The sequence below is a fragment of the Neolamprologus multifasciatus genome, chromosome 16, assembly GCF_963576455.1.
Source record: "Neolamprologus multifasciatus chromosome 16, fNeoMul1.2, whole genome shotgun sequence".
NCBI lineage: Eukaryota > Metazoa > Chordata > Actinopteri > Cichliformes > Cichlidae > Neolamprologus > Neolamprologus multifasciatus.
The window spans coordinates 853237-865066 of NC_140454.1; the positions used below are offsets into that span (position 1 = coordinate 853237).

General features: G+C 42.1%; 1 long non-coding RNA gene across 1 annotated transcript; it reads left to right on the forward strand.

Annotated features, from left to right (window-relative positions):
* LOC146499942 (uncharacterized) lies at positions 1-7443 on the forward strand. The gene is made up of 3 exons (XR_014869861.1): positions 1-4844; positions 4918-5120; positions 5203-7443. It is a non-coding gene; the product is annotated as an uncharacterized LOC146499942 (long non-coding RNA).
* The last annotated feature ends 4387 nt before the right edge of the window (positions 7444-11830 follow it).

The window sequence follows — 11830 nt, forward strand, 5'->3', positions numbered from 1 at the left end:
GTTTTACACCTTTTAATGTCAAAGTTGGCCTTTGTGCTTTTCAGTGTTGGAAAGACTCTTTCTTGCACTGAGGTCTGCTTATTGTAAATATCTTGTACTTGTTTTTACACCTTTTAATGTCAAAGTTGGCCTTTGTGCTTTTTCAGTGTTGGAAAGACTCTTTCTCACACTGAGGTCTGCTTATTGTAAATATCTTGTACTTGTTTGATCACCTTTTAATGTCAAAGTTGGCCTTTGTGCTTTTTCAGTGTTGGAAAGACTCTTTCTCACACTGAGGTCTGCTTATTGTAAATATCTTGTACTTGTTTTACACCTTTTAATGTCAAAGTTGGCCTTTGTGCTTTTCAGTGTTGGAAAGACTCTTTCTCACACTGAGGTCTGCTTATTGTAAATATCTTGTACTTGTTTTTACACCTTTTAATGTCAAAGTTGGCCTTTGTGCTTTTTCAGTGTTGGAAAGACTCTTTCTCACACTGAGGTCTGCTTATTGTAAATATCTTGTACTTGTTTTTACACCTTTTAATGTCAAAGTTGGCCTTTGTGCTTTTTCAGTGTTGGAAAGACTCTTTCTTGCACTGAGGTCTGCTTATTGTAAATATCTTGTACTTGTTTTTACACCTTTTAATGTCAAAGTTGGCCTTTGTGCTTTTTCAGTGGTGGAAAGACTCTTTCTCACACTGAGGTCTGCTTATTGTAAATATCTTGTACTTGTTTGAACACCTTTTAATGTCAAAGTTGGCCTTTGTGCTTTTTCAGTGTTGGAAAGACTCTTTCTCACACTGAGGTCTGCTTATTGTAAATATCTTGTACTTGTTTTTACACCTTTTAATGTCAAAGTTGGCCTTTGTGCTTTTTCAGTGTTGGAAAGACTCTTTCTCACACTGAGGTCTGCTTATTGTAAATATCTTGTACTTGTTTTTACACCTTTTAATGTCAAAGTTGGCCTTTGTGCTTTTTCAGTGTTGGAAAGACTCTTTCTTGCACTGAGGTCTGCTTATTGTAAATATCTTATACTTGTTTTATCACCTTTTAATGTCAAAGTTGGCCTTTGTGCTTTTTCAGTGTTGGAAAGACTCTTTCTCACACTGAGGTCTGCTTATTGTAAATATCTTGTACTTGTTTTTACACCTTTTAATGTCAAAGTTGGCCTTTGTGCTTTTCAGTGTTGGAAAGACTCTTTCTTGCACTGAGGTCTGCTTATTGTAAATATCTTGTACTTGTTTTTACACCTTTTAATGTCAAAGTTGGCCTTTGTGCTTTTCAGTGTTGGAAAGACTCTTTCTCACACTGAGGTCTGCTTATTGTAAATATCTTGTACTTGTTTTACACCTTTTAATGTCAAAGTTGGCCTTTGTGCTTTTTCAGTGTTGGAAAGACTCTTTCTTGCACTGAGGTCTGCTTATTGTAAATATCTTGTACTTGTTTGATCACCTTTTAATGTCAAAGTTGGCCTTTGTGCTTTTTCAGTGTTGGAAAGACTCTTTCTCACACTGAGGTCTGCTTATTGTAAATATCTTGTACTTGTTTGAACACCTTTTAATGTCAAAGTTGGCCTTTGTGCTTTTCAGTGTTGGAAAGACTCTTTCTCACACTGAGGTCTGCTTATTGTAAATATCTTGTACTTGTTTTACACCTTTTAATGTCAAAGTTGGCCTTTGTGCTTTTTCAGTGTTGGAAAGACTCTTTCTCACACTGAGGTCTGCTTATTGTAAATATCTTGTACTTGTTTGAACACCTTTTAATGTCAAAGTTGGCCTCTGTGCTTTTAAGTGTTGGAAAGACTCTTTCTCACACTGAGGTCTGCTTATTGTAAATATCTTGTACTTGTTTTTACACCTTTTAATGTCAAAGTTGGCCTTTGTGCTTTTCAGTGTTGGAAAGACTCTTTCTTGCACTGAGGTCTGCTTATTGTAAATATCTTGTACTTGTTTGAACACCTTTTAATGTCAAAGTTGGCCTCTGTGCTTTTAAGTGTTGGAAAGACTCTTTCTCACACTGAGGTCTGCTTATTGTAAATATCTTGTACTTGTTTTTACACCTTTTAATGTCAAAGTTGGCCTTTGTGCTTTTTCAGTGTTGGAAAGACTCTTTCTCACACTGAGGTCTGCTTATTGTAAATATCTTGTACTTGTTTTTACACCTTTTAATGTCAAAGTTGGCCTCTGTGCTTTTAAGTGTTGGAAAGACTCTTTCTCACACTGAGGTCTGCTTATTGTAAATATCTTGTACTTGTTTTTACACCTTTTAATGTCAAAGTTGGCCTTTGTGCTTTTTCAGTGTTGGAAAGACTCTTTCTCACACTGAGGTCTGCTTATTGTAAATATCTAATAGCAGAGGAGTTTGCGTTATTTAAACTGCCCTTTGCGTCCCAATCTGACCAGGCTAAAGCTATTACAGAAGCTACTGGGGTGTTTAGCTGCAGACGGGAGGCTATTTTCCGTTGTGCAAAAGAAGAGGTTTAAACTATGATGAACGTGTTTGAGCCACGCTATGATATCCCGTTCGCGTCCACTTTAGTGGACTTTAGATCGTTCCAAGCATGTATGAGTAGGAAAAGATTTAAGTTGTGGCTGAACTTTCCCAGGCATCTTCTGTTGCCCAACTACTACAAGTGGGTGGAGCTCCAGGGCAACGGAAAGCCACGTGAACGTGACAGCTCATTATATCACAGCGGAGTGCGATATAATGAGCGGTATGTCTTATTGTAGGGTCTACCTTACAATATAAAGCGCCTTGAGGCGACTGCTGTTGTGATTTGGTGCTTTATATTTTGTAATTCAAGATTCTGAGGCCCCGCAGCCTCATAGCAGCAAGGGCTGCGTCTACACACCTGGTGAAGGTTTGGGGTGCCAGGGAGATGCAAAAGTGGAGGACATGGATCTCGAAGATCTGCCCCTCAAACCCGAATCTGTGGAAGCGGCAGTGCCCCTGACAGATAGGGATCTGGAAGTAGGCATTGTTACAGAATAAATATATATTCTTAGTGCTTATTTTCTATTTATATTGTTTTAGAGAGGCCAGTGTTGTAAAACGGCACGTTGAGTTATAACGTGTGTGAAAGGTCACAGAGTTCTGTCTAAGACAGGAAACTCTGCACGCTTTGTGCAGCGTTGCAAAGGAACAGGATGTAGACAGGAAGTGAAAGTAGGTAGAGTGTAGAGCAGGAGTTGTTTTGATCTAAACGATGTGTGACCATGTGTGACGTATAACAGAACTTCATTACACGCAGCTGGTAATGCTTTAGACCTGTTGATGCTTGCTAGCGTATGCAGCTCTCCTTTTCCGGAAATGTAGAATAAAGATGATTTTTGAGCTTTGACCACACTGAGTCGGGCTCTTTCTCTGTCAGTAAAAGAATATCAAAGAACTGGATTTGATAGCATCCTTCAGATTGATCGTGGTAAATCAATCCCCTGCATTGATGGCCTGATCTGGTCCCCAAGTGGGACGGGGGTTTTCGTCTGGTTTTCGCCAGTTCTTTCCGCAGCACCAGAGCCTGCTCTGGGTCGCCCACAGAGGTGAAGGTCGGGACGGTGGTTACAGGGGGTCTGCGGCAAAACTGCAGGCGATAACCCAAGTGTCCACCCCCTGTGCTGCTCTGTAGATAGGGAGGGGGGCTGGGTGACCTGGCTCCAAGAGATGTCAGGAGGGAGGGGGCGGTGGAGGACGGCTGAGCCACATGCCACGACCAAGGAGGGCATCATACCCCATGGAGAGATAGTCTCGATATGATAGAGAACAACTTTTAGGGTATCTTAGTTTTATTTTTATCACCTTTTGCATTTTTGTTTCTGCTTGTAGTTATCTTTATAGTTTATTCCCTGAATTTTATTTAATTCTTTCTCCATTGTGGTTCCTGTTGTTCAGTCTTCAGAATTATTTAATGAATAAATACACATTTTGTCACAGATGCAGTAGCAAACGTGTGGAGTTTGTGAGAGTCAAACGCAGGTACTGGCTTGGATGTGAGCAAACTTTATTTTCACGAGGTGAGGAGACAGACTGACGTGGCGATGGGAACAACAGGAACTACAAGGAGACAAGGAGAAGCAAAACCAGACACACTATGGTCGTGTCCAAATTCATGGGCTGCATCCTCCTGAGGACCCGGCCTTCGCGGTCTACGTGGGCCGGGTCCTCAGAAGGTCGGGTAGGCCGGAAGTAAACGGCTATGGAATTGGACGGTCTAGCCTTCTCGATCTACTCCCGCCCTTAATTCAGAGTATTTCCGGTTGTCAGCGCCACGGCACGAAAATCGAAAATGGACCCCGAAATCTTTCTCCGTTTTTTGTGTTCATTTTTTATTATCAACGAGCTAACCCACATTCTCGCCTGAAAATATGTTTAAAGTTTATTTTGTGGCCCAGAAAGATTAATAAGAGTAATTTTAAAACTTAGTAGCTGCCGCCATTGCCGGAAACTGGAGCTTGGCTGGGCCGCGCTATGAATTCTGGGATATGGTGGGCCAAGAAGGACACACCCGACCCATCCTTCAAATTTGGGGAAAAGGAGGACGCATTTGTTGGCTGCATTTGTCGGAGTCTACGAATTTGGACAGCCTTCGGCGCGTCGCTGTGACGTAATCGGTCTACAAATGCGGCCTCAGGAGGATGCAGCCCATGAATTTGGACACGACCAATACACAGGACAGGGACTATCTGTCAGGATCTGGAGACTCGACTGGAAAATTCCATCAGGCACCTGAGTTCCTTGGTCTCCACCCCTGGGCGGAGCCATCATCCCTGCTGCAGTCCTGCACACCTGAGACTGATTCAGGGCAATCAGGTTGAGGATTTAAGGCCCCCTCAGACTCTCCTTCACCGCCAGTTCGTCAACGACCTCACGTTGGTATTGACTCTACGGCTTTTTACGCTCTTGCCATTTTTTCCTTGTTAACTTTGGTTTCATGCGCTTCAGATTCCCTGGACCTTCTTTGCTATCACCCTCAGCTCTCCGTGGATCATCTTCATATTCAGGAAAAATACGAGGACCCTCACCTGCCTGCCCTCCAGCCTCACTCACCACCTTGGACACAGCAGAACTCAGGTCTGCCAGCCTCTCCACTACTCCCCTGGACTGTCGCTGCCTCTCCCTCAAAGCGAGGTTCACGCCGGTCACCAGTAAGCGCTGTCAGTCAGTTTCACCTCTGCTTGGATACCCTGCACCTGCCGCCTTCTTAACCCTGTTCTCTTTTCTTCCCAGACGCAACCTGCTAGACCCCCCTTCACGCCCGCTGTCACACGGTTACATCATTAGCGACACCCTGCCACATATTCACTTGTTGACTAAATAATAAACACTGCAAAACGTTGAGCCGTCTCTGTGTGGTTATCTGCAATCGAGTCCGATCTAGCTATCAGCCCGTGGCCATTGTGACACTATCAAAGTAAAATAGGAAATACAACAGGTATGCACAGACAACAGGGAGGGAACACAGAGATGTAGGACAGAAACAGAACAGAGACTTAACAACTATAAAATTTAATACAAACAGAAGAATTCACAGAATAAACTTGACCGAAAACACACAAAATACTGGGTCAAATGCATCTCGAGACTTACGCAGAAGTTTGGTCAAATGTATATAAAAAGGTTGGCACACAGTGTGTGACGGTCGGATTGGCGCACTGCACCTAAATGTTTCATTTCAGCTCGGTGCCATGAGTCTTCCCTGTGTCTACACGTGGCGGATTGAAAAGGTTATTGTTATGGAGATTTTAAACAATGGGAAGAATTACAAACTATTCTACGGAATCTCCACTTCCTGGTGGAGCTTCATGGTGAGACATCTGAAGAGGAGTTTATGTAGGTATTGACAGGGAACCCAGACTGAAAATCTTTTGTTGGTTTGTTTGTTTCTTTTGTTTTGTGTTGTTTACTGAGATTTATGAGCCTGTTATTGTCATCCAGGGAAGGACGGATGTTGTTTTGCTTTGCTGTGTTCTAATGTGAAGTGTGTTTCTTTATTTTTGATATTGCATGTTTTGGTTATATCTTGTGGAGTGTTTTATTTATACTGCATGTTTTGGTCAACACGTTCTCACTCCCAAAGCATCACATTTTACGCTAGGTGACAAATCGTCAATATATTACGCTTTCGGCTACCCACCACGTTCCTAAATGACGACCTCGGAAAAATGAGGAAATATGAGAACCGTCTGGACTCAATCTACACATGTGCGCTCTTTTTCTTCAAATTGCTTAGAAACATGCTATTTAACATCATTAAAGTCCTGGTTAAGGTCACGAATAAGGTTGGGTTTAAAGTCGGTTTAGAGGCGGCGGGGGCGGGCTGGTGCCGATTGGCGGTTATAAAGAAGCGGCGGGCAGAGTTGAGAGCTCTGCCCACCCGGGGTAAGTCTTTTGACTTGTCCCCTTTGATGAATGAAAGCTGCCTAAAAGAGTAGTGACTGCCGTTGCCTCTCTTTCTTTACCGCACCGGGGCGCAGAACGTTGAGAGGAAGGCGAGGACGCCACCGGGTTCCCCTCCTGCACCGCTTCACTGGATTTAATTCTTCGTGACTTTTATACCGTGGCGGACGCCACTGGACTTTTAATGTTGTGTTTTATTGATTTTTATTGTGTTGTCCCCTGGCCAGGGTTGTTTTAATTCATTTTACATTTTTAACCGTTTAAATATAATAAATTATATTTTAATCATACAGCTTTTAATTTGTGTGCTTTCCCTTGGCAGCTCCACTGCTCTGTCCGTTTGGAGGAAGGTTTCCCTCCTTTAAAAACGCTGGAAAAAAAACCATCACCTTCGCTACATTATGAGCTGAGAACTTCAGTGTTAAATAAATCGCTTGGTGGTTACAAAGTATATTGAGCTGGATTTCGTTTAATGTTTAGAGTGGTCTGAAAGAGCTCAAGCATCCCTTGTGCATGGTTTGCAAAACAAACTAGGGTTCATCTTATGTGTCTGCAGAGAAACCTGATTGACACCCCCGAAGAGGCAACTCATTGTCGAACCTCCTTGGCGGGCACATAAAAAAGTGGCATCCCGGATGGTACGCTGGCTTGGGAGAATGGCAAGCAGTATTGAATGTAGTTATTGGTTTTGAATAATGGTTACTGATGAGTGAAAATAGATGAGGAAAGTCGAGATCAAACGGCCTTCATCTGTGTCTTTGGTTTGTATCAGTTCGGGGTAACGGCATTTGGACTGAAGAAAGCAGCCGCTAACTTCCAGAGACTGATGGAAATATTTCTGGGGATTTGCAAGGGGATGACATTATCATCTACTCCACCGCTCTGGAACAGTATACTTCAGACATCCATGCTGTCCTGGATAAACTACGTGAAGCTAAGTTAACTGTCAAAATGACAATTTTTTGGACCTACCTTAGGTCTTTGGGACACGTGAGCTGTGTCCCAAAACGTCGGCTGCATCCTTCGGAGGACCCGACCTTCGTGGTCTACGTCCTTCGAAGGACCTCAAAATCCCGGAGGAAACCACCCGATGGATTAATAAAGTTTTATTTTATCTAATAACTTTGATCTCAGCCAAACCAATTTACTCCGGAACAAATAAAACACCGAAAAAGGGTAAAAAAAAATTTCATTTTTAAGTTATCCGAGTGACTTATATATCATGTTTAACCTGAGTAGCGAAAGAGCGGGGGTCTGAAAACGATGAAGCCGGGAGTCCGCTGCTCTCGCCGGCTGGAGTGACCATTGAACCCCCCGGCTTGCTATCGAGCGGGTGGGTAACAGACGTCTCCGAAAACGTCGGCACACTTTTGCAAATATGCGATATCTTGATAAACCGAGCAGATATTTATAATTTACACAGCTACTTTCTCGCCTGAAAATATGTTAAAAGTTTATTTTGTGACCCAGAAAGATTAATAAGAGTAATTTTAAAACTTAGTAGCGGCCGCCATTGTTGGCAGCTGAAATTTGGCTGGGCTGCGCTATGAATTCTGGGATATGGTGGGCCACGAAGGACACACCCGACCCATCCTTCAAATTCGGGGAAATGAAGGACTCATTTGAAGGAGTCGACGAATTGGGACAGCCTTTGTCGCCTGGCTGTAACGTAATCGGCCTTCAAATGCGGCCTCCGGAGGATGCAGCCGACGTTTTGGGACACACAGTATCCCAATTCAGGGTCTGCAGCCTTAAAGGCCGCATTTTAAGGCCGATTACGTCACAGCGACGCGACGAAGGCTGTCCCAATTCAAAGGGTGCTCGAAATGCGGCCCTCAAATGCGTCCTTCATTTCCCTGAATTTTAAGGACGTGGCGGTGTAGACTTCGTGGCCCAACATATCCCAGAATGCATAGCGCGGCGGTGGGTGTGGATAATTTTGCCGGAAAAAACGGCGGATGAGGGGCGCCGAAGAGTAAACTTTAAGTAAGTACTGAATATTATGTCACTTATTTATGTGCAAATGTTTAATAACGAAGAACATTAAAACATTCCTGTTGGCCACATGTCGGCAAAGTTATGTGACATCAGTGACGTTTGTACTAACTTGGTTTTAAAGTCTTTACTTTAAAATATACGCCGTTCAATAGCTGAGCTTAATCAGAGAATGATCAAAGCTCATGTAGAAACAAACAAATGAACAAAAGATGTTCTCCTTCATGTCTGTCAAACAAAGCTGTATGAAACGTTTCCAGCTGTTAGTATCATGGTTGCTAGGCAACCTGGGAAGCGCAACGGAGGCTAGACCGTCCCATTTCACAAGCCTCGCACTTCCGGCCTTAGCGGTCTTTGAGTACGCGGCCCTTGATGATCGTTGAGGCTGCAGACCCTGAATTGGGATACAGCCACAGTTTCTTCTTCAGGGGTGGAAGTGGATCCTGAACAATCCTGGAAAAAAAAGATTTCCCTTCTCCTTGAAACATAAAGTAGCTGCAGGTGTTCCTGGGAATGGCATGAGCAGTGTTGGGTAAGTTACTTTAAAAAAGTAATTAATTACTAATTACTTAATCAATATTGTATTTAAATTACTTATCTAATTACTGTCTGAAAAGTAACTTAATTACTCAATAAGTAATTTAACTAACTTCTTAAAATCCCTCCAAACCTTGAGTGGACAAACAATAGAAATTGAACTCTTTAAATAATAAATACATTTTTTAAAGACGCAGCGGCAGCATCTCTTCCACAAAGTAGCCTGCAGTCATTCTTTAAGCTCACCTTCAGACGCTTTCTGTGGTGCTGAAGTAAAATCAGGTTTTGCTGCTTAGCAGCAGTTGCCGCGGTGATGGATGATGAACAAGAATCACTCAGAAGTGTTCGTCTATGCTCTGTGTCAGGCGCTTCAGTAGATTACTCTTGCTATTAACAGCGGCCCATAGTTTTTACATATTACTGTAATGTTCTTGTCTACTTGTTTCAGAAAAGTGAAGAGACGGGAATATGTCCATGTCATAAAACAGCCACTCGCTTCAGCCGAGTCCGACATCTTCCGCTTTAGAAAACGACTGTGCAGCAAACTGGCGCAAAAAGACATGAACCTGCACTACAGCGATGTTAAAGTGACAGAGTTTACTTTTACCTTTAGAAGACAAATTATTGATATTCAGCGAGTTTAATTATTTTACAATGTAACGCAAGTACATTGTAAGTAACTGTAATTAAAATACCTAAAAATGAACAGCAATCAGTTACTCTACTTTTTCAGTGGAAAAGTAATTTAATTACAGTAACGCGTTACACTCAACACTGGGCATGAGTGCTACCAACAATTTCTGCCCCAGTTCTCACAGCTCACAGAACCACTGAATCCCAGAAGCACAAAGAAACTCCCAGGTGTTAAACTGTACCAGGGTCAGGGTTACCAGGTCACCCATCATTGTCTATGCAGGACCAGTGACGTAGTATTGGGTTCAGTGCTGGCTCAACCAATTCGACTCCAATACAGAACAAGAATGTCTTGCTGTCACCTAGTCCTTGGAAAAATTACCCTACTATCCAGAGGGTTGAGATCTTACCATAGTCTCCCAACATTTTTCTTTTGTCTGCATTTTTAAAACTCATAAACCCAGTACAAGGTTAATTTGTTGGGCTCTTTGGATGGATGAGTCACAGCCCTGTGCTATGGTACTCTGTTCCAAAAAAACACTACCCTTCTGAAAATCACTGCTGAGGACATTTAGAAAGCTCACCAGGAATATTTTTGTTGTCCAAAATCTATATGACAAAATTGTGGAAAAGAGTAAAATGAAAGAAAATTCTACCTCAAACATCATTTTTGTGGAAGATAAAGTTTACAACGTAGTTCAGCTACCCCATAAAACCCTACATCAAGTCCATGTTCCAGCTTTCCTCCATCAACAAGTATTTCATTACTTCGACAATAATCTGGTACAGTCCCAATCAAAAGTTTAAGACCAGTTGAAAAATGGCATGAAAATCATATTTTGCATGGTTGGTTCTTAACAAGGTTTGAACTCGAGCTTCAACATGCAACAAGAAGAAATGTTAGTGATACAAAATTTTTTTTTCAGCACTCAATTGAAAACATCGCTTAAACTGAAACAGGCTGATAATGGATGGATTTCCTTAACCTTATAGCCAGTTTCAGTCATTTGCATAATGACCGAAACTGACACCACTGACTAACAATGGCCTGTGAGGTCATGATGATTATGACTATGAGTACCATACACAGAGAGTTGGGGGACGGCTGCAATCAGAGCATCGTTATCTGCTAAACATGTAATGTAACATATATTTGGACATGAACTTATTTTCCTGCTGCTAATTTCTTAAACATAATACAGAGAAATAAGTACTTAAAATAAACATAATCTAAAACAACCATGAGGCCTCAATACCTCATACATATACACAGTGCATCCACTGAAATCCATGTGAATGCCTTCGTTCCCTCCATCCTGATATTGGAGAAGCTACATATTAGCGTACATCTTTCTCAATCTTACACTGCTGTGATTGTAATCATTCCCCACCTCTCGTGAATGGGACTCATAACCACAGGTGGGAAAAGTGCAGACATTCTGTATTTAAGTAGAAGTACAGGTACCTGTGTTAAAAATAATACTGCAGTATTAGTTGAATTACTGAATTAACTTCTTTATGCAAGTAAAAGTGACAAAGTACCTAAACAGGAAAATGGGTACAGTCAGGGGTTAAAGTGAGATCTGCCATGTGGGGGAAACTGTAGTCTTGTCACAACTAACAATAATTTCTAATGTGAGCTCTAGTAGGTTTTCTTTGTGTACACGCTGTAATCCGCTGACCTACTGCTCTTTGTGGATTTACACAAATGAATTTGCCAACATGTAGTTTCATGAGCCGGCTTGGCTGAGTTTCTGCACTAACAGTAAACTTAATATTGTCTTTACACAAGACTATAGTGCAAAGACAATATTAATTTATTTTCACTGCTGTAAAAGTAAAACAGCGTGATTCTAGCTTTGTTTGTCCAACCTTTTTTACGCCACGGACCGGTTTATACCCGACAATATTTTCACGGACCGGCCTTTAAGGTGTCGCGGATAAATACAACAAAATAAAACCAGTACCGGTACCGAAAAAATGAAGCTTTATTCATAACACACGTGAAAAGACCCAGGAAAACCGAGTAAACAATAAAAACGATAACAAAATAACGCTGAAAACCGATAAAAACCCTGAAAACCAGACATTTCACACCTGAGCCTCAACTCTTGCGGCCCGGTACCAAACGACTCACGGACCGGTACCGGTCCGAGGCCCGGGGGTTGGGGACCGCTGCTGTAAAACAAATCTGACTCCCAGAAAGCTCAAACTAAGGTGACCCAGCCCCCAAACAACTACAAACCTTTGTGCTTAATTACTAAGCAATTTAAACAACCTCATATATGTTAAC